The sequence below is a fragment of the Priapulus caudatus genome, unplaced genomic scaffold, assembly GCF_000485595.1.
Source record: "Priapulus caudatus unplaced genomic scaffold, Priapulus_caudatus-5.0.1 Scaffold281, whole genome shotgun sequence".
Classification (NCBI taxonomy): Eukaryota; Metazoa; Priapulida; class Priapulimorpha; order Priapulimorphida; family Priapulidae; genus Priapulus; species Priapulus caudatus.
The window spans coordinates 198,331-222,462 of NW_014577342.1; the positions used below are offsets into that span (position 1 = coordinate 198,331).

A 24,132-nucleotide genomic window follows, 5' to 3' on the forward strand; every position below is an offset into this window, starting at 1 on the left:
CCGTCGTTCGTCTGTCCTGTCTGTCTGTCTTGTCTGTCGTGTCTGTCTGTCTTCTATTCTGTCTGTCGTAGATAGATAGATAGATAGGTAGATAGATAGATAGATAGATAAATAAATCGATAGAGGCGGGAGAGCAGGAAAGAGAGAGAGAGAGAGATAAAGAGATAATCTTACGCGAACGAAAATCGGACAGGCAAGCAATATATTTTAGGTAAACACAAATCAACGTAGTAAATTTCGTTATATAATTCCGTTATGTAATTACGTTATGGAATTTCGTTACGCAATTTCGTAAAGCCGTAACGATGTCGAAATCTCCGAATAGGCATGCAAGGATGTCCGTAAATCGAAAGCTGTTAAATGTGTATCAATCCATTGGCCGATTGGAACAAATCAGTCGGTGACGTTGCTAAAACAATCTCGCCTTCATCGACCTGCTTCTGCGCTGATGTTTCTATCACGTAAAAAGCAACAAGCCATGTGCCAGAATAAGCATTGTAATTCGCGCGAAGGATTTTACCGACTGCAATCTTGGCATAGAAAGTTCGCTCGAACTTTGACAATTTTCTTATCAAAACTCAAGTTGCCACAACATATATAGGCATGAGAAGGGTTTCACTCAGCATGCCGGTATTGTATCGTCCAGGATTGATGCAAATACCCAGAACTTGTGGTTAATGACGTTGTGGTGTTTCAAGCTAGTATAGTTTCGTTGCACATCGCATGGAACGTGTAATCGTTGCAAGGGTGCAAGTATCCAGAGCAAACTGGTTGCGCTCGAAACGAATTTATGCATTGAATTCGTCAGTCGCGTCTCAACCACATCCGTATTTAAAGCCCGAGGTAAAACCTGTGAGCCAGGGGGATATGCTGAGCAAGGCAATTGCCGTGAACCGTGTATGATTGCGGAAGTTGAAGAGTAATGGCGTAACGACTTCAGTGTAGTGACAATGATTTACCACAACAGCACCCATATGATCGATCGTAACGGGCACTTCGACATCAAACAATTTGGTCATAAAATTCGAAAAAACACGCACACACGCACTCACGCACGCGCACGCATGTACTCGCACACACGTACACGCACAACTATATATATAAATATATAAATATATATATATATATATATAATAGCTTCTAACAAACAACTAATAGTTAATAACTAATAAATATTGACAACTTATTTAAGGGAATTTCTAAATGTGATTGCTTAAAAATTACGTGGCACTTCAATCGTTTAAATGAGCGGACAGGTGGGTTTAATTTGCCAAGCTAATTATACCTAGGGATAGCACAATGGTATTGCGAACTCTACTCAGATATACATCCGATATTACCTTTCCCCGGTGACATTTGGCATTTCGCCTTCAATCTTGAACTTAGTGGTTTTAGGCGCGCAGTTCACCTTCCAGCTAAGGATGTCACGTTGATTGATTCTAAAAGGGTTGCCACAAACAGACATTAACAGTACTGACGGCGGGACTACGTTCACCACTACTCAACAGCTTGATAAATAAACGACAACCGCCAAGCAATCATTTGCGGCGTGAACGCACAAATGCATTGATCAAATTTGCACAGCCTGTAAGCCGGTGCGCTTGTTGTACGTTCATGAATGTTGAGGGGGCGGTAGTGTTATAGCGGGCACAGCTAGTAGCTGCAGCTGTCAGTGTGCTCGCCAGCTAGCGACATCAACAGCTATTCGGCCGTCGAAACGTGTAAGCTTCTGACAGAGGATTCGCACAAATGAATTCGTTCACTTTCAAGTAAGAGGCAAATAGGCATATATATATATATATATATATATATAAATAAATACATACACACACATGCGCGCACGCACACACGCGCACGCACGCACGCACGCACGCACTCACTCACACACACACACACACACACACACACACACACACACACACACACACACGATATATAATATATATAGTAGTAGGTAAGGAAGGAACGAGAGAGAGAAGACGAGAGAGAGAGAAGGAGGAGAGAAGAGAGATGAGAGAGAGAGGGAGAGGAGAGAGCGAGAAAAGAGGAGAAGAGAGAGAGAGAGAGAGAGAAGAAGGAGAACGAAGAAAACGAGAGAGAGAAATGAGAGGAGAGAGAGAGAGAGAGGAGAGAGAGAGTAGATAGAGAGAGAGCGAGAGAGAGAGAGAAGAGAGAGAGAGAGAAGAGAAGAGACGAGCGAGAGGAGAGCGCAGCGGCGAGACAAGAGAGAGAGCGAGAGAGAGAGTAGTAGAGGGCAACGACAAAAGAAGTCATAATATGTAATGTAACATGGAAATATAAAACCAAATATCTTGGCAATCTCAAAAGTCAAGATATAATTATAAAATATTATAGGTTAAATATGATGAATATTTCATATAATTATCATCTTCTATATGTATGATTCGAAAAATACTGATGGTAAACGTGTGCGAGTATGTGACGTACAAATGGAATAATAAAGTAAATAAGCAATGGGAAAATCAATGTTTCCCCACTATGCTGTGCCTGTTACAATAGCTAAATATATTTCGCGACTACTCTGCCGCCTACGATTCGGTTTGCAAACGAAGGTGTGAGTCAGTGACGTTGACTGTAATACGCAGAATTGTTAAAATGCAGCATAGTAAAACTACTCCAAAAACTAAGCTTCTAGACGAATTTCGAAATTTCCGTGTTGACACCTTTTCCTAAAAGATGCTGTGTCATATAATACCAAGACAGATTTCTTATAGGTTTGCTGATAGTGCAGCGGTGATGGTGTGTGGGTGATGCGATGATGTGGTGATGTGGCTGATTGCGGCTGTATGTGGTGACGCACGGTGATGCGGTGATGGTGGAATAAATGCGACTGATGCGGTGATGCTGTGAATGGCGGTGACTGTGGTGAATGCGTGATGTGGTGATCTGTGATGTGGTGATAGCGGTGATGTGGTGAATGCCGGTGATGAACGGTGATGTGGTGATTGCGATGATGCAGGTGAGGCGGTGATGCGGTGATGTGGTGATGCGCTGATGGTGGGTGATGCTGTGCATGTGGTGATGCGGTGATGTGGTGATCGCGGTGATGTGGGTGATGCGGTGATGCTGGTGATGTGTGAATGCTGTGAAGAGGTGATACAGTGATGGCGGTGACTGTGGTGGATGGCAGGTGAATGGTATGCTGGTGATGCGTGAATGTTGTGATGCGGTGATGTGGTGAATGCGGTGATGGCGCGTGATTGCGCGTGATGCGGTGATGCGGTGATGCGGTGATGCGCGGGTGATGTGTGATGGCGGTGATGTGCGTGATAGTGGTTGATGTGGTTGATGCGGTGATGCGCGTTGAAGGCGGATGATGCGGTGATGTGGTATGTGGTGATGCACGTGAATGCGTATGTGGTGATGTGGTGATGCGGTGATGTGTGAGCGGTGATCGTGGTATGCGAGTGAATGTGGTGATAGCGGTGATGTGGTGATGTGGTGATGTGGTGATTGTGGTGATCGGGGGGGTGATGTGGTGGTGTGGTGATGTGGTGATGGGTGATGCGGTGATTGCGCGTGATGTGTTGATGCGGTGATGCGGTTGATGCGGTGATTTGTGATGGCGGTGATGCGGTGTGCAGTGATGTGTGGTGTTGGTGATGCAGTGTGATGTGATGATGTGACTGTGGTGATGGGTGATGCCGCGTGATGTGTTGATGGCGTGATGGTGGTGATGTGGTGATGCGGTGATGCGGTGATAGCGTGATGCGGTCGATGTGGATGAGTGGCTGTGATGTGTGATCGGCGGTGATGTGCGGATGCGGTGATGTGGTGATGCGGTATGCGGTGAATGGTGGTGATATGCGGTCGATGCGGTTGATGCAGTGATCGGTGATGTGTGATGCGGCGTGATGGTGGTGTATGTGGTGATGCGGTATTTGGTTGATGCGCGTATGTGGTGATGCGCGGTGATGCGGTGATGTGGTGTTGCAGTGATGCGTTGAATGTGGTGATTGCGTGATAGCCGGTGATGTGGTGACAGTGAATGCGGTGATGTGGTGATGTGTGATGCGTGATGTGGATGACTGTGTGATGCGGTGATGCGGTGATGCGGTGATTCGGCTGATGTGTGATTCGGTGATGTGGTAGATGCGGTGCGATGCGGTGATGTGCGTGGGGAGGTGAATGGGCAGTGAGTGATGATGCGGTGATTGTGGTGATCGCGGTGATGCGGTGATGTGGTGATGCGGGTGATGCGGTGATGCGGTGATGGCGGTGATCGGTGATGCGCTTGATGGTCGGTATGTGGTGATGTGGTGATGGTGGTGAGGCGGTGTTGGTGTCATGCACAACGATGTTGTTGGGTTGGATTTTATCCGCGATGCCTAGAATTCCAGTCTCAATCTCTTACTAGACTCGTGATCTTATACTATGTTTCGAGAAAAAGGACTAGCGACAGATGGTTATTGACGTGATGGACAATAATGGACAATCATTGATGGATGTGATTGGACAATGATGATTGATTATGAGGTTAATTGAATTACGCTCATAAATCGTAGGTAAACATGGGCTAGTATACTGTATCCGTAATTCTCTCCATGGATTGATAATATTAACGACGCACACCACAATACACACGTCCACGCCCCACACACATACCATTACAAACACAACACACATACACACTACACACACACTACACACACACACCACCCCCCAACACGACAAATACACATACATACACACACACCACACAACACACACAGCACCAGCACATCAAAACACACACACCACACACCACACACACAGAAACACATGCCACACATTTACACACGGGCCTGCTAAACACAAGCATTTGTGCTTTTATATTTGCGTTTTTCTTGTACAATATCGAATGCACTGCATGGCGAAAATATCTGAGGTGGCAGCTGTGTATTCATGACCGAACGATAGACTGGCTGTGTGCAGTGCGGGCGCTAGTGCTCGTATAACGACAATGATCACCGTATTAGGCCTCTGCATCCTTACTGCTTCGTGCATGACGGTCACGCCAAGGGAAAGTCAATACACTGGCGAGCTACCACTATACCGCGCAACATGGCGCTCTATTACGCCCAGTCCACGTATTCCCGCAAGAAGAAGCATACGTCGCTATATGTCTGATGTCTCTCTCTCTGTCTATGTGTCTGTATGTCTGTCTGTCTGTGTAGCTGTCTGAATGTCTGTCTGTATGTCTAAAGTGTCTTATGTCTGTCTGCTGGTAGTGCTGTCTGTCTGCGTCTGTCTGTCTGTCTGTCTGTATGTCTGTGTGTATGCGCGTATGCTGTATGCGTGTATGCGTGAAGCGTGTATGCGCTGTGTGCGTGTGGTGCCGTTGTGTGCGTGTATGCCGTGTGTGCGTGTGTGCGTGTGCGTGTGTGCGTGCTTGTGCGTGTGTGCGTGTGTGCGTGTGTGCGTGTGTGTCGTGTGTGCGTGTGTGCGTGTAGCGTATGTATGCCGTGTCATGCGTTGTATGCGCGTGTCAATGCGATGTATGCGTGTATGCGTGTATGTTATTTCGTGTATGCGTGTATGCGTGTATGCGTGTATGCGTGTATGCGTGTATGCGTGTATGCGTGTAATGCGTGTATTGCGTGTATGCGTGTAGCGTGTAATGCGTGTATTAAACAAACACAGTACCTTTGGCCAAAACAAGACTTCTGAACAATTGACAACACATCTACTAGCAGACTGACGACTGATATAATGCAGATGCATTTACTCTTACTGCCAATGTAGCCCGGAAATAGCAAACAAAATTCCAAATGCCACGACAGGATCACATCTCAATAAATTCTTCCCCTCCCTAATCAGCCAGAAGTCCTCTTTTTTAAACAGCGCCATTGTTTGTGAAGAGATTAGATAGTCATAAATAACGCTTAGACATACAGAAAGCCGCAGGACCTGACACTATTCCTAATTAAATTTATCAAGAATTCTAAAAAACCCAGGGTTGCTCCTCATATGTGTGATATTTTTAATGACTGCATTGTGTAACAAGAGTGTATTCCGCTAAGTATATTAAAAATTGCTAAATATACTAGTCTACAAAGCCAACTGTCCAAACACGGCCTTATCAAACTATCCGGCCCCATATCTCTCCTTATCACACCTTTCCAAAAATATTCGAAAAAATAATTTATGACAGGACCTTCTTACAAGTTTTCTAAGTCATAAATGTGATATATTCTCTTCCTTTTCAAATTGGAATTAGAAAAAATCATTCAACTCACTGGCAAGATCTCAATTTCTGAATTGTATGATACTCTCCATTAAATCAATAATGAAGGCAAAAATTAGTGTGGAATCTTCTTGATTTGTCAAAAGGCTTTTGATAACTGTCCAGCATAAAAATATACTGCTTCTAACCGAACACTATGGTTGTGAGAGGCCCAACCCTGGAACTATTGCACAGCTATTCTCAAAGTCGTAAACAATATTCACAATTAATGACTCATTTCGCATCTTTGAATATATCGTGGCGGTGTTTCGCACAGGGATCAATCATCTTGGTCCGCGCCTACATTTCTAAAATTATGTAAATGACCATCCCTTAGCTTCAAATTTTAGTTCCAGATTATTTGCTGATGATACGAATCTTTTTATGTCAAGTTCATAATTTACTGAACTTGAAAATTAATTAAATCGAGAAATTAAACATGTCAAAGGAGGGCTAGATGCCTAATTGAGATTATCCTTAATTGTGAAAAAACTAAATACATTGATTCTTCAGTAACAAAATGTAAATTATGACATGTGTTTGAGATTCACATTGATAACTTTCAGGGGCTACATGACGGTGGCGTAGAAAAGTAGTAAAATTACCATGGGTGTTCATTTTGACACTAAATTAATATTGGATTTCCAAGTGAATATTCACACGGGAAGCACTAAAGCGGCTAAATCTGCTGGAATTCTCTCAAAACTTTCAGACACGTACGTGAATGTCAGTACGCTAAAGATGATTTACTTTTGGCTTAGTTACCCTTACCTTTTATATGGCCAACACTAAGCTGGGGTCAGCGAGCAAAAAGCCGCGACCCTTCAAACAATCAAACTCGGTCCACAATAAGAATATTAAATACAATGAGTTTTGGACTGGAATGAGAGAACATAGTCACCACTAATTTCTCTAAACTAGTCTCCAAACTAAATGATATTCATTAAACTAGAACTACTCAAATTTATATTATAAGTTTACTTTGCAAACGAACTGTCGACCTTTTCCGTCAACTATTTTATATTAGAAATACTGCTCATTAGCACTCCCAGCTATACTAGATTTCAACATCAATGTCCTATCATCTTCCACAAGGTTTTAAACACTTCTCTTGGCATATAAATCTCTAAAGTTTGTGTAGTGTCAAACTCTGGAGTGACATACCCGTACATATAAAAAACCTACCTTCTCCAAGTTCAAAATTCGCTATAAAATAGTTTATTACAAAACACTGACTTACGTGTAACACCTAGTGGAGTCCTTCTCAGCTGATTTGTTTATTCTTATTATATATATAAACCATAAAATTCGTTTTAACGATTTAAACGAAAATAAAGATCTTTAAATCGTACAAATTGTTTTTTGTCTTGTCTCCATATATAATTATCTAACTGAGTCTACCTGTATTTGTAGCAGTGACTGTGAGTGGTTATTGTGCTCGTCAGTAATTAAGCTTATCATTTTAACTGATTTTGTTTATTTAATATTGTTTATATAATTTTTATATTAATTATTTATTTATTTTGTCAGCATGTTTTTTCAAAGCTAAAGTCACCACTGGGGGCCAGGACTGTCCAACGCCGATAACCCCGATGGGGGCAGGATCTCCCCGACCGTAAAATTTATAAATCCGTGCGATCCGGGTGTAAAAATTACGAGTACGTCGAAAAAAAAGCATCATCGGGCGGATCGTGCCGGAACCAGCACGGAAGGCACACGGAATGAACACGAACCAACTACGGATGTACCCGCGGACCAGCACGCAGCGGCCACAGACCATCCAGGATTGTGGCCCGATGAAGCGGACCGCAGCAGGAATCACCAACGACCGCCCCGGAGCCGCGCCCGGAACCGCACGGACCTCACCCGCGGATAGAACCTATCGAACTAGCCGCAGACGCTACTTACGGACCGCTCCCGAAAGCCCGCGGACCAGAAGCATTTTTGGCTAAATAAAGTACAACACATAGTATTATGCATGTATGTGTGTATGTATTTATGTATGATATGCATGGCATGCATGCAATGCATAGCATGCATGTACCTGTATGGCATGTATGCATGTATGTAGTATGTATGTATGTATGTAGTATGTTATGATGTATGTATGTATGTATGTATTGTATGTACTGTATGTAAGTATGTAATGTATGTATGTTATGTATGTATGTCATGTATTATGTATGTTTCTGTATGTATGTCTGTCTGTCTGTCTGTCTGTCTGTCTGTCTGTCTGTCTCTCTGTCTGTCTGTCTGTGTGCCTGCCTGTCTGTCTGCGTGCTTGTCCCTTTGTCTGTCTGTTTTTCACTGCAGTCACATTGTATTTCTCTTGTTTTACGCGGTTGTATTTTTCGAACGGTTTTATTTTTACAGTGAATCAATTAACTAGCTAGGATGTAACAAAATGAAGCCACTAATGGAAGCCATTTACATCTGTCATTTTAATGTGTCGACATATGCGTTGCATGAGCCATTATCTCACTTCAACCTACCCCCTAACCCACCTCAAAACTCTATCTATGGCTTTTAGACATCCTTGTGCACAGACTCGCCTGCCTCAAGAGTTATGTTTAGTCTGCTATCGTCTCTGCTCATGGGGCTGTCCCTTTATGTCGACCTGAACGACAGTAGCGACTTTGCTCAGACAGTTTATTATAGAGAGCAAAAACAGCCTCGCACGCACGCACATGCACGCGAACACACACGCACACGCCCACCAACACGCACCGCCGCGCCAAGCTGCATTGGGAGAGAAGGGGGAGGGAACAATGAGGCAGAAAAAAAAAAAAAAAAAAGGGGCAAGTCACGCAAGAGAAGGAGAGAGAGGGATAAGCGAGAAGAGAGAGAGAGATAAAGAGAGAGAGAGAGAGAGAGAGAGAGAGAGAGAGAGAGAGAGCGAGAGAGAAATAAAGAGAGAGCACCACTGATCAGAGGCGTAGAAAAGAGCAAGAAAGGAACAGGTAGGTAAGCAGATTGAAATAACGAACGACCGACAAATCCACGGATGAAGAGAGAGAGAGAAGAGAGATGAGCGAGGAGAGAGAGAGAGAGAGAGAGGAGAAGAGAGAGAGATAGAGAAGAGAGAGAGAGAGACGAGAGAGAGGGGGGGAAGGGAGAGAGGGAGAGAGAGAGATGCCGCCGGTTGACTTTGTTATGTTACGGCGAAAGTGTGTGTGGCGCGAAAGGGTGCGTGGCTGTCGAAAATAATGTCCCCGACCCCCCCTCTCGTGCTCTCTCTCTCTCTCCTCTCTCTCTCTCTCTCTCTCTCTCTCTCTCTCTCTCTCTCTCTCTCTCTCTCATCAATTTACCTTTTCCTACATTGAACTAACACGATTTTGCTTTTACCGCTCACTGTGTTTCCGCAGATTATCTCAGCGCGGGAGTGTTGTCGTTGGTACTTCATCATTTAGTTGCCTCTCGCGCCGTCCCAACACGTGAGAACGCTTCTCCAAATAGTTAATTACCCATAAGCAGCGGAATTTATTTACCGAAATGCTTCAAATAAGCTGCCCGCACGACGTCGACTAATGAAAGTTTTCCATTCAAATTGATCGATTAATTAAGACGGCAGTTACGCAAGTGTCTTATTAACAAGCAATATATATAAGATTACCTGTTAAGCCCCCCCGTCAAAATGCTCGGCCGAGTATTTGGAGTCCGTGCGGCGCACATGTATGTGTGAGAATTTTCGCCAAGCTAACAGAAGAAATTCGTGAACAATGCGCTCTCATTAATAAAGCGTTTTGTTGCACACTTAACGAATCCTGAGTTGTTCACCGTGAACGAGCGCGTTTATTTTATTTGTTATGCGCTCAGAAATTAATACAAATGACGATATGTACCGAGTCTGGCACGTGCCAGAGTGCAGTAAATTTACTTATTTCGAAATTTTAATAGTCGCATGCAATAGACCTTTGGAATTACTCAACCTGCAGATTACGCTGTCGCAGAATAACACGCTTGTTGCATTTAAGCAGAAAGTCCCGAGAGAGGACAGTTGCAAAGACTCTAAACGCACAGTTACATGAATCAAGCTGAGAAGTCAACTCGTTTAATTACTGCTTTAAGACACTGAAAGCGTCTAGTAGCTGCGTGGCATTTCTCAACGATTCTTCACATGCCTGCTCTCCTGTCTGCCTGCCATATACCGTTTATCTGAATGTATGTAGTTAGGCGCGTTTACCAAAATCAGGAGGAAGTGCATATCATGCGGATCTATTAGACCATTAGTGTCTGAACAACATGTACATCGACGCACAGCAGTGGCTGCGCCAGTTTTTCGTCCATTGAGTTAATAAATGTATTTTTACCTGAAAACCTACTATATTGCAGTGCGTGGAATCAACAAATACTTCTATGAATTCGATCATTTATTAATGTTTTTTATTAAATAATAAATTAGAAGACGAGATGGATCGCACGTCGATCTAGATCCTGAATGAATATAGTTTCATGGGTTAAGCGGCTGCTAAGTGATTCCAATTCTTTTGATAATCAGGCAAGCATTATTCAGATGATATACCTCTCGTGCAAAATAAGAAGTAATATTGTTAGTATAATGTTTTCGGCATGTTGTGCCTTTGGAGGAGGAAGAGGAGGGGAGGAGGAGGAGGAGAATGAGGAAGAGGAGGAGGGGGAGAACGAAGGGGAAAGAAGATATGAATGAGGCGGCGAAAAAGGGAAGCTAAACCAACGGAAGAAGATAATTAATGATAATGGTGAAGAATAGATGAATAAGGAGCATAGGAAGGATGAGATGAAAATACAGGTGGATGGGTAGGAGAAGAAAAGGAAGAAGTGGGGAAGAGGCGGTGGTGGTGGAGGAGGAGGCGGATGAGGAGGAGGAGGAGGAGGAGGAGGAGGAGGAGGAAGAAGACGATGAGAAGAAAGGGTAGGAGAAGATAAAGAGTCAGATAAAAAGATAGAAGTCTGTAGGGTGTGGTGGTGGTGGTGGTGCATGGTGGTTGGGTTGTTGTTGTTGTTGTTGATGATGTTGTTGTTGTTTTTGGTGATGGTGGTGGTGGTGGTGATGGTAGTGGTGGTGGTGGCGGTGGCGGTGGTGGTGCTGCTGCTGCTTCTGCTGCTGCTGCTGGTGGTGGTAATGATGATGGTGAAGATGAGGAGAAGGAGGAAGAGGAGATAAATTAGGTACAATCAGTTAGAAACAGAAAAAAGTTATGTGTAGAAACACATTAACGTAAATACTGCAAATCATGCAATATCACAAAACGAGTATTTCTACCTAATCTAAGATTTTAGGTTGATGTCCATGACTGATTGCAGATTTATATCACATATATTTCCCGCAGCCAAGGATAGTACGTTATGTATGATTTTTATATTTGCGTGTTCGATTCGTCGAAAATCCTCTGGGAAATCTTTCCGAGACAGAACTATGAAACGTCCAGATAATCATAACCCCGAGAAAGATTGCAAGATTTCCTGATTTTCTGTAGCTTAGGATTTGCCACATGACTACCTTGTATCGACGATATATATACGTACAATCAGAAAATTCAGTGTTCCGCTAAACGATATTCGCGATCGGGCAGCTTGGCGATATTTCATACACCGATCTTCTCGCGATAGCAAAAAATACAAATAATTAATACTAGCTGCGGGTACCCGCTGCGCTGGGTAAAATCGTTCTACTAATTCATACTACTAATAATTGGACACAATAGGAACATTGGGTAAAAATCGACAATATAACATTGCACACAATATCAATATTTAGAAATCAGGTAATAAGATAATAGCATGGGAAAACTGTTAACGTATGACAGTTTATATGACAGCAGAACTCCAACTTAGAACCCCTGGAACATAATAGTAGTTAATATGTCAGCAAATGAGGAAAAAGTTATTATAACAGATGTACGAATGGGTGCAGTTTCATTTGAAGAACCTCTTGATAAACAATGGTTGGCGTGATTCAAGATGTGGTGGACATATGTAGAGATTGCTGGCGTCTCGACACTGTGAGCTCACACGCTTACAGCCTACCATTGTCAGCTTCGTAGATGAATAAGACGAAATTGAGTACATAGTATAGATAGAGACAGGCCAGCGAAGTGCGGGCTCGCTGATCTCATTGATATTGTGTAGCGAAGCGGGGCGCGCAACCACATGCACATTGAAATGAAGGAATTTTTCTACTGCAATCAGAAAAGCCGATAGCATTCGAATGCGTTACAATGGATTGTGGAAAATCGTAGCATGAACTAAAAAAAGTTCGATAGATATAGTATACAGACAGGGCCCAGCGAGCGGGAAAATTTGTAAATTACAAAAGAATGTTTACTCACTTTGGACAGCGTCTTTATGCGATTGATGTTATGAGCAATCGTAACTCTCAAACTATATAATACTCATTTACTAACGTATCATGTGAATCTCTAAAATATTACAAAATCAGTTAATCATATAATAAGCAGTGGTAAAAACGCGTTACGCCTATGACATTATATGACAGCACAACCCAACGTAGAACCCCTGGAACATATAGTAGTAATATGGTGCTAAATTAAGAAAAAGTTATAGTAACAGCATGTACAGGAATGGTTGCCACTCTCATTCTCAAAGCTCGTTGATAAACACAAGCAGTACTTAACCACAGCCACTTGAAGCGTTTCAACTGTAAACACGTACATGCCACCGCCCAGTTGCGCGCCACACTGCACATAAATACTAGCCTGCGTTTGCGCTGTTTTTCAGTAACCCGTTTCGCGTTTCACAAATACCCAGCAGCCGATGAGATACGCGAAATCGATTTTTCTCTCTTGCTGGGCAGCACTGTACAGTCAGTGCTGACTATGTGTGAAGATTGACGCAATGAGGGTTTTTCACGGATTTTTCGGTGAGTTTGACGGTTTTTTTCGGCTAGGAACACTCCCCGGGTATAAGAGATGGGGCTGTGAAAATTGCATCCAGATCGCTTGGGCGGTTTGGCCGCCTATAGGGAAGATACATAGATAGATAGATACATACATACGAACTCAAATATATATTAGATAAATAGGTTTAATGAGAAAAGGGGGTTCTCTCTCTCTAGACACCAAGCGTTTACTGCCACCCACTCATTTTCTCATTATTGTGCGACGCCATTTTCTTTTCATGTCGTGATCTGTCATTCTCACATCTTCATATCTTTTCTCTACGTCATTGCATGGTATCTCTGGCTTCGTTATCACCACACTTCTGACGCCCTTAATGCTGATCCGCCCCATATCCAAAGGTGTGCCTGTCCGTCCGTCCGTCCGTCCTTCCGTCCGTTCGTCCGTCCGTCCGTCCGTCCGTCCGTCCGTCCGTCCGCCCGTCCGTCCGTTTGTCCGTCTGTCCGTCTGTCCGTCTGTCGTCCATCTATCTACGAGAACGGTCGTTCGGCAGTCAGTTCGCCTGGGGGTGTTGTTACAATCTTACCCGTACTTTGTTCTCATCCGACCAACAGGCTGAGTCATAATAGATTCACACTAACGCAATAAGATGTGACAATGCCTTGAGAGAATTATAAAACGAGAGATTAACAAAGTATTATATTTTGTGTTTTTATAGTCTTATATTTGCGTACTACTGTCTGTGCAGCATTGATAATTTGAAATACATTCACGAATTTGATTTAGAGAGTTACAGAACGATATAATCACGCGGTTTTATTTTAAATCCACGCAGCGTTGCATAAATAATACCCCCATAAGTGTTGTTTGGCATGAATAATATAATATTCAATTTATATTCAATCACATCTAAGGTGCGTATACCAACACGCGTCCGCATTTCATCGTCCTGGTAACGTAATAAAAGCGAAATCTCCGCGGGGATTTTCCATCGTGATGAAGGACCATGGGTGATCACACAGACGTGATTCCACCGCGGTGCGTCTAATGCACCTGATTAGCCGAGCAACGGTATTCCCCGACACAAACCCTTCTCCCACCAAAGACGCGCGCGATACGCAATCTCACCATCTCGCGCGAGCAGGGCATCGGAGGCGAGTAACGCCCGCGCACGGCGCATGCGTCGACGCGGTGACGCTCGCAGCGCCCCCGTCTCTCGCCCCGTCAGCGGGTAGCTTTTCAGCGCGCACGAATATTACGCTGACACATGCAAGCGGGCGCTGCCCACATCTATACAGCCTCTCCCAGCATCAGTGGCGTCGGCATAGTAATCAGCGGGTCTTTAGACGCAGCGGCTGGCTACGCGTAACGCTGCGATCGGTAAGCAGCGAGTTTTTCACCCTTAGCGACGCTCTGCATAGAAGCCATCGCTATACGTGTGTGTGTGTGTGTGTGTGTGTGTGCGGGAACGGCGATTGCCTCTGTGCTTATTGTGGTGGAGATGAAGAGGCGAAGCATCAGCCGGTGAGTATTCATCTTTACTTGCCGTGAGCAATCGCGCTCGTGCCCACTCACTCTCTCTCTCTCCTAATCTGTATAAAAACTGGCGGAGACCCGCGCGACGAGGTCTAATACGCGATTTCGAAAACACTGGGGTGCGGTTTTCGCTTCGTGATTGTTCCCCGAAGTCATCAAACAAGCAATCGACGTGGAAAATTGCTTTTTAGCCGTAATTCAGCCCGCCAACCGCATCACCTGTCGCTGTCAGCATTTCGCGGCTAACGGCTAATCCGCGCACGACTTCTATTACGGCCAGCAGCAGCAGCAGCAGCAGCGAGAGAGAGAGAGATCAGAGGCCGCGCCACGCTCTCACCTGTGCGCGGTGAACCTGGCAGGCGCGCGGCCGAGTGCGCAGCGCACGAGCGCAGCGTCAGTTTCACGCTGACTCTCGCAGCAGACGAAGGCTTTCTGTTTGCGCGGCTCGCACGCACACGACCAAGGCAGCGCGAGTTATACAGCAGTAGAGGCAAGAGCAAGAGCACCAGTAACAGCAGCAGCAGCAACAACAACAACAATAACAACAATAACAACAACAACAACAACAACAACAACAACAGCAGCAGCAGGCGCGGCGGCAACAGCAACAGCAGCAACAGCAGGGGAAGAAGCAGTGACAGCCGCAAGAGCAACAACAGCAGTAAGGAGCGATCATCTATCTGGACCTTTTATCGACGGCACACACTCGTTGTCTCTCTCCATCTCTCTCGCTTTTCGCATCTCTCTTTCGCGCGCCAGTCTCTCTCTCTCTCTCTCCTGTTCTCCTCTTCTCATTCTCTCTCTTGTTCTCCTTCTCTTCTCACACTCTCTCTTTCTCGCGCGCGTTCGCATTTTACTTCATTGCAGCGCTGCAGGATTGCGATGCGATCTTGCACGCTCGACAGGCTGACTACCGCAGCACAGTGCGCATACAGGCGTTGACGCTCTCATACGTACGTACGCCCGGCGCACAGCCGCTCGAAATGATCGCAAGAAGAGAAGAAGCGCTATGTGAACTGTGTTGATTCAGCGCGTTTACGAAGCTTTCAACGAGGCGTTATAGGTACACTCAGCCGCGTGAAGGCGAATATATTTGCAGACCTGCTCGACCGCAGAAGGACCTATTGTATGCATGACGGGTCGCTAGCGGCCGTTCGAGCGCTACAGAGGACACTTGCCTGCCGTTTCTAGCACTGTCGTCGTCGATATAGCTACGTTATAACGTGGTTGTTGTAATTTGACACAAAGTACACTCGCGTGCGAGGAAAGCCATACTTCAGTTTACAATGCGTGCATCTCTTGCAGAAATAGGTAAGTGTGAATAATTATATATGCATACATACATACATGCATATATATATATATATGCATACATACATACATGCATATATATATATATCAGAGTAATGGATGATGTTTTCACGGGTCCATTTCGCGATCAATATTGGTATTTCGCGCATTTTCGAAATGTGTCATCAAAATTATCCATCTCGTAGATAATACTTACTCTCAGCGCTACACTGCGGCAATGTATATTTTTTACAAGTCAGTAGGAAATCGAATAATGCTAACGACGTCAGGTTTCACAAACAAGGTGCTGTCTGCAAGGCGGACGTGGATGCGCGCTAGGCGCTCGACAGATGTCAAAATGGGCACACGTGTGTGCACCGAGTACAGCTTTGTTCTTAAATCACATTCAATTGTTTCACGAAGACAATTGTGAAACGTAGCGGGGAAACGTTAATATTTAACTGCGTAGTTTAATGGTACTCCATGTTGAACATATATCACAAAAACGCCACGCTTCGACAGGAAACAATATGCGTTTCCCGTTTTGGGTTTGTCAATGAAAATTCCAAAGGTTAAATAAAAGCTGAAAACGTCAATTGTGAAGTTGAACACCCGGCTAAAGTAGGACGTAAGATATTCAAAATACCATTTAATGAGCTTTCACTATCGCAGTGATATTAGGAAGCGCAGAAAACCGGACCGGAAATTGCTCGACGATTGCTGTAAAATATTGCTCTCTCTCTGCGGATTGTAGGCGTGCGCCGTGTGAGAGCGTCTACTTTCGCCATGTCTCTCATGTGCCATTGCATTCATTCACATCACTCGTAGCTTCGCTCGCTCGTTAACCAGTTTGCATCATATCGCTAGCATGTAAGCAGGAGTAAGATAATATAGGATATCCTATATTATCTTACTCCTGATGTAAGCATAACACCAACAACATGCGCGCGCGCGTGTGCGTATGTGTGCACGCGTGTGCGTGTACATGTGAGTGCACGCGCGTGTGTGTGCATGTGTGTGCACGCGCGTGTGTGTACATATGTGGTGTGCGCGCGTGTGCGTGTACGTGTGTGTGCACGCATGTGCGCGCACGATGGTGCGTGTGTGCGTGCGTGTACGAGCGGATACACTTTATTTCACATCGAGAACTTTGGCTATAGCCTTGCTCGTTTCGTGGCGTATGGATTTTGCCGGTTCCCGGTGGCAACGTGTTAGTGAAACAGCGCAGTTCAGCTCGTCTCTGCCTCATTCAGACATGGCGGCGGCGCTGCTGCGCATGCGCCGACTGAGAAATCCCCAGCTTCGCTCTGATTAAAACGCATATGTCACTCGCGACACGGCGAACGTTGACAGCTTTCCTCGTCACACTAGATGCCGCGAGAAAGATTAAATGGCGGGAATAACATTTTCGAATACGGGCGGCTTTTAGACGCGACGTGCACGCGCATGAAAACCGCATAAATGCCAACGCTCGTCACATGCAGAAAATTGCGCGTAATATTGTCCATGGGAAGCCAATATTAATGCGATTAGAATGAGAGTGGATGACGACGCACGTGAGGACTTCTATGTATTAGAGCTAGATGCTGACTCAGCTACTGACAAGGGGGGCTGCGTTTACGTATAGTGGTAGCGAGCGTAGTGCATATAACACCTATACGCGTTCATTACTGTCGTTAAAATTATTAAGTACGCTTGCGAGGAAAGCTGATCTATAATGCATCGGACTGTTCGCCTTCAATTACTGTACGTGTCCGCGAAAGCCGTGCGGCTGCGCGCGTATTTATGCATGCCTACCAATGTGTTTATGCATTATCGATGGAATAAGGCATTTAATCACGACGTTTACGCGTCGTTTCCGTGCATTTCACAGCACTGCGGGGCTGAAAAGCCGCCTTCAGTTTCGCCGTATAATGGATATGCACGTTGTTGCGTCTCGTGATTGTTCAATTAAAATCAGATCCGTCAGTTACATACATATTCTAGCCGTATAGGTCTCACAATTGTGCGATGAATGGTTCAAGTATAAGATATATAGAGCGAATGTTCGCCGATGGAGCGAAGTCATGGCGATTTCGTCTCTCTTCCGGGGCACGTATAGTTCGAATTGGTCGAAGTGCGTGGAACATTGGGAAATGTCGGACAATTTTCTTAAACTGTGCCGGCTCGCTTCTCACGCTCCTGCTCTCATGCGCATGCGCAAGTCTGCGCGGGGCAGAATGCCAGCTTCATTTCATTGCCCGCCTCTATCATCGATGGCTGGCGGTCAGACTGGACCTGTCGTCGCGTACTCGCACGTGTTCTACTTTCTTCCCGACACGAGCGCGCATACCATCACGCCGTGTGGCATGTGCTTTTGTTTAGCAGCGTTTAAAGGAAAACAAACCAAATATACTACCCGGCCGTTTGCCACTGCAAGCGCGTGGGAGTCGATCGTTATTATTATACACTCGGGCCAGCTAAATAAATCACATCGCCCGCTAGCGGCAGAACGCCGCGACACCGATCCTGATGACGGTGATGTGGGCAGGCATGCGTGAAACAACTCTATCCCGCATCACATCTACGTTTACCTTTATCTCTACATCCCAAGTTAAATGTAGAAAGTATGTGCTGGTACCGACATGTTTATTGCATGGGTCGAGTAGAAGTCGATGATTCGCCTATATAATGTGTGCGTGTGTGTGCGTGTGTGCGTGTGCATGTGCGTGTGTGCGTGTGTGTGTGTGTGCGTGTGTGCGTGTGTGCGTGTTTGCGTGTATGTGCGTGTGTGTGCGCGCGCGTGCGTGTGCGTGTGCGTGCGCGTGCGCGTGTGTGTGTGAGTGTGTGTGCATGTGCGCGTGCAATTAACGACTGTATTTCTCGTTCTCTCTCTCTCTCTTTATATATATATATATATATATATATATACGTGCGTGTGCATGCGTGCGTGCGTGCGTGTGTGCGCGCGTGCGTGCGTGTGTATAGGGCTTTTGTCGCTTCCAATAAAGCCATTATGGTTTCTCAATCAGTGTTTGATCCCCGAATAGAACTCGCAAGGCTAACGTTCTTCACATTTCTGATGACGGCCATCGCCACCTTCACGGTGTTACGGCGCGGAAAAACGCATATCGATTGGACAACTTGTTCAACTAAACTCCTTAAGTTGCTGTAGATAACGATAGGCTGCGGCGGAACACAGCACCTTGTTACCGTCGCGCGGACACTGTCTCCGTGTATCCATTGACGCAAAGGCATCTGAATTTGCGCGCCACTATTACGCGCATCGTGCGCGCTTTACATAAAACGAACACGACCGTCGACTAACGGCTACGACTCGAGTGAAATGCACATTTATCAAAGCGCGCGGTTGACAATCGCGGTGATATAGAGCGTGTATAAACGCCCCCACAAAGGAGCTGCATGTGTAGCTCATGCGCATAATCATCACTAAGTTAATAGTGAATCATGGGTAATAGCGAATTTATCGCCGAACAAGTATCGATCTAGATAAACAAGTTTACATTTTCGAAAGAACGCGTATTTTGCTTTAAATTGACTAATTTTCACGACCGCCGTTTAGCCGTTTAATTGACACGAATTTTCTATGGTGTATATTTGTAAAATTTTGTTGACATTTTTTTACATTAAAAGTAAGTATTAACGACACTAAAATCCTCAAATTCTTACCTGATAAGATTGTTTTTCAACTAGTTAAAAATACAAAAAATGTGGGCGATTTTATATATATTGATCACGACATTAAATGCTTGCTATGGGCTATGCATAAGTTATAAGTATTTGTTCACATCGATCGGAATAGCAGAATAGGAAGTATAACACAGCAATTTAACCATAACAAGTGAACAGAATCACTTTCATATTTCGAAAAAGTGGACTTGTTTTTTTAAAACTTTTACTATTTACGGTGACGTAATCACTTTAATCTATTGCAGATCACATGTATTTGTAGTAGGATATCCTACACAAACGAGCTTATATTGATCGCTAGTTGTTTTAAATATGTAACGCAGTGCGGTTTACCGTAAAAGTGCGAGTGATTATAGCGTTCTATAATGATAGTGTTATGTACATACACATATATATGTTTACGATTCTCTCAACATTAACATATCGCATATTTTAGGAGTATAGTATTCTTTAATAACTTTGCTATAATTATTATAATAATCACGCGATTGCATAGGAATTAACATATCCTATTATTGATTAATGTGTTTTTACTATGTATCACGTGTCTGCATTTTTTGCGATCTTACCAATTCGTGTGAAGTGGTGTGCAGGATGCATTAAAAGAGTAATTAAATTTTGATTAAATTAATTAAATTCCGTAAGAAAGTCCAAAGACTTACTGCATTACCTGTAAAATCTGATTTGCAGAGGCGTTGTTCTCAGTTCAACCGAAATTTACAGTAGAGGTTGTGATAGGCACAGCGCGTATATTTTGTGTTGTCGGCGTATTAAAATGGACTGCATGGTGCTAACATTATACTTCATATCTATGACGCAGGATATTTCTGTATATATAGATAAAGGTACTTTTTCGCTGAAATCGTTTCATCAAACATGACATTTATTTTATGTCGTCCGTTTATATTTGCTTATACATGCATAACCGGCAAAGAAAATGTCCGGAATTACGTTTATTCCATTTGCCTATGTATAAAGTATACCTATCGAGACCAATTTGCGTTTTGTGTTTGTCGGTCTTTGACAGGTCCGTGAGATCACAATGACTGTGCGACTGTGTATGCACACGGCTTGCAGCCATGTAGTGAACCGGTGCTTAAATGTGATTTTCCTGTTAAGATTTCTTTGAGGTACTATGAACATGTTACTCATTTGTAAAGTTCCTATTTCAAGGCTATAATGATAGTGTTGTTCTATATAATATTGCGATAATATACGTGTAGTTCTCTTTATTTTATACTATGCGGTTTACTACGATTTGAACAAATTGCTGTACAAATTAGTTACGCTAAAGAAAGTAAATACCTAATCGATTTTAAAGGTTCTTTGCTTACATTTGTTACAAAGAGAGACATCATTATTACTTGTAACCAGTACGATTGAATAAATTTTAGTTGCGCGAAATGACGAAGGCTATAGAAGAGAAAAGTTTAAACTGCAGAGTGAATTGGCTGCTAAGCTTGTGCCAGTCCATAACTAGGCAAATTTGCTTAAATTTATGTATTTCGGTAATTGGGTAGACTCACCTGATTACCAATGTATTGATAGCTCTGCAGGCTTAGGCGGATTGACTCATATTTAGATTTACTTCCTTGAAACACATCGGATTGAGACTTTGAATCCTACACCACCGCTACGTAACTTAAACTTTACGGACTAACTGACTGCCCGAGAGGGCGAAACTCTTCCTAGCATCTTGGTCTAGCAGACGTAATTGGGTGCAGACGTTCCTGCGCGTATACGGAACGTGAATGAGTGCTTGCTATTTTCTCAGACTGCTGTAGACGGTGTATATTGCAGCTGCTCGTTATTCCGTGTGATCGACGTCACCATGCGACTGAGATCGACAGCGATATAGGCTTCAAGCGTTTATTTTTAAAATATCATTGAGAAGGACGGTGCACACTACGCGCTAGCTGAGCTTGTTCATTATGCCTTTCAGTGTTTACGTAAACCTAGCCTGTTGAGAGAGCCACTAGGAAGGGTCCACATCATCTCTTCTCGAAATCGCCAGCATGACTCTGCTTATTAGTTTAATTCAAGAGGATTTCGGCTTAAAATATGCCATCATTAGACCAACAGAAGTTGATTTGCGCAGAGACGTACTGTATTCCACGCTACTGCATAAATTTATCGTAGACAAAATAAAGGAATACGTATGTTGTGACCCTGTCGCTATTATTTTTTAAAGCTCTGCTGCATTAATTATTTAGTTTGTTATTACGTTGTTGTATGAAATACTCGTGCACGGTGAATCCTACGCTACTGTAGTATACATAACGCTTTTCACACGTGTACGGCAGTCGATGGAGATTACATCGTCCGTATATTAAATGAAAATGGAGCTTCCTTGGCAACAATAAACATTTAGAAAAATGGCATGTTACGCCTCTGGAACTTCACGATTTAAAAAGATTTAGACATCACCATCACCACGTCATCATAAATAGTAATCGTATTATTTCTTTTCAACAAAAGATTGGAATAAGTAAATCCATTTATCGGATTTGTTCTTTCGCAGCGGATAATTTCCTTCGTTATGCATAATTTGTTGATTTCTGCATGCCGTTCCATAGACAGGAACGCTTGCAACGTATACATAGCTCCAAAAGTAAGATAATAACCCAGCTTATTATCTTACTCTTGATAGCTCATACTAGAGAGAAAGTTTGGTGCACAGAGTAATTTGAATCAGCCGGAGGTTTTGTACTTTTACCTAGTTTGAAAATTATCATATCTGCCATAGGAGTTTGAACACGTATCTGTTATTAGCGCTACTATATATATATATATATATATATATATATATATATATATATATATATAGTAATTACTTTTTATGTAAATAAATATAGTTTCACAAATATATTTTCACATAAAAAATGTGGCCTAGACAATTTAACCGTCAGCATGCAATATAGGGCCAGTTCATACGGTAACTATATGAATTTTATTTCGCTATTAACCGGCACAAGGTAATTTAAAGTAGCAATGCATTATAATCCGTGCTGCGAAACGTATAACGTCGACAATGTAACAAAGAATATTGCGTTAAGTGAAATTAAACATTTATCAGACTCAGTAGACGAGTGAATGCGACTGTCATTATACATTATTGTAAGCGCGAAAACAAGCGCGCTTGCAGATGTGTGTTGCCTGCGAAAGTGCAATATCATGTTCGACAGCTGATCTGAATTTTTAACATGCTAAACTTCGTGATCCGTGATGTTTTTCTTGCGACGCCAGACGCAGCAAATAATAAACGCTGAAAAGCAAACCAGCGACGCCTGTGTTACAATTATCTAAACACAAGCTAATACATAAGTAGGGTTAAAGTGATTACGTCACCGTAAATAGTAAAAGTTAAAAAAAACAAGTCCACTTTTTCAAAATATGAAAGTGATTCTGTTCACTTGTTATGGTTAAATTGCTGTGTTATACTTCCTATTCTGCTATTCCGATCGATGTGAACAAATACTTTTGACTTATACATAGCCCATAGCAAGCATTTAATGTCGTGATCAATATATCAAATCGCCCACATTTTTTAGATTTTTAACAAGTTGAAAAACAATTTTAGCAGGTAAGAATTTGAGGATGCATTTAGTGCCGTTAGTAGGCCCCTACCTACTTTTAATGTAAAAAATGGCAACAAAATTTTACAAATATACACCATAGAAAATTCGTGACGTAGTCAATTTAACTCCGAGTCCGATCAGCTTAGAAATTTGCTTAGCGAGCCATCGCTTACGGAATGCGTGTAACAACTACATGTGAGAGCGTTCATTAATGTTATTGTTTGACTCTCTGGTACTTACAACGACAGCTTCGCCTCTACTCTAGATCGAGCCATTAATCGGAGTATATAGTAACAAGCAGATATAGCTCAGCCTCTTGTCATATCATGAGTCTATCAATGATAGACTTCTGGTCATATATCAAAGCATCTCACACTGGTGTGCGCACGATTTCAGAGATATAGGTATTCTGGTATAGATCATATCAAGAGTCCATAATAGAGATCCATCTCAGTCTACCCATCTCTATTATGGACTCTTGATAATATACAGGCGCATGAGGTACATGCATAGAAAGAAACTATGGTGATCGATTTATCAAGGCTACCGGCAAAAAAATGGTGCGACCTGCACAAATACGAGTCTGTTTGGTTGCCGAGGCTTCGTGTTACGGTTCTAAGGGAGGGGCCTAGCTGTAACTTTGCACTCTGCCTCTCACATGTTAATCATTAATTTGATTTAGACTTAAAGCCGCACTATGCGCATCCAAACGCTAATTTCTCCAGTACTAGACTAGCAAATACTTCGTGTCATGCAGAATCATACTACCTTATGACAAAATAAACTCTAGTTCCTCTCATTTCACTGCGCGTTGTCTTATAAAAGGCATTTGAAAATACCTCTAATGTTGTTCAAATTTTCCGATGTTGTTGACAGTTTCGCGTTGCTCTCCCAAGCAACCGTGCAGCGGTGCTGCGGTACGGGTGTAGCAAAGATGAAAACATGTGACGTCCCCTAACCGCTTCGAGGCTAACTG

General features: G+C 43.4%; 2 protein-coding genes across 2 annotated transcripts in view; one reads left to right on the forward strand and one right to left on the reverse strand.

The window, feature by feature from the left end:
* LOC106808491 (uncharacterized transmembrane protein DDB_G0289901-like) overlaps positions 1-24,132 on the reverse strand; it is a 65,126-nt gene that overhangs the window by 4,785 nt on the left and 36,209 nt on the right. The gene's annotated exons all lie outside the window — the stretch shown is intronic.
* The window catches only part of LOC106808492 (sex peptide receptor-like), a 101,576-nt gene continuing 93,118 nt past the window's right edge, over positions 15,675-24,132 (forward strand). Inside the window, exon 1 of the mRNA XM_014811232.1 lies at positions 15,675-15,909. The gene's annotated coding sequence lies outside the window, so the exon portion shown is untranslated. The remainder of the gene's footprint in view (positions 15,910-24,132) is intronic.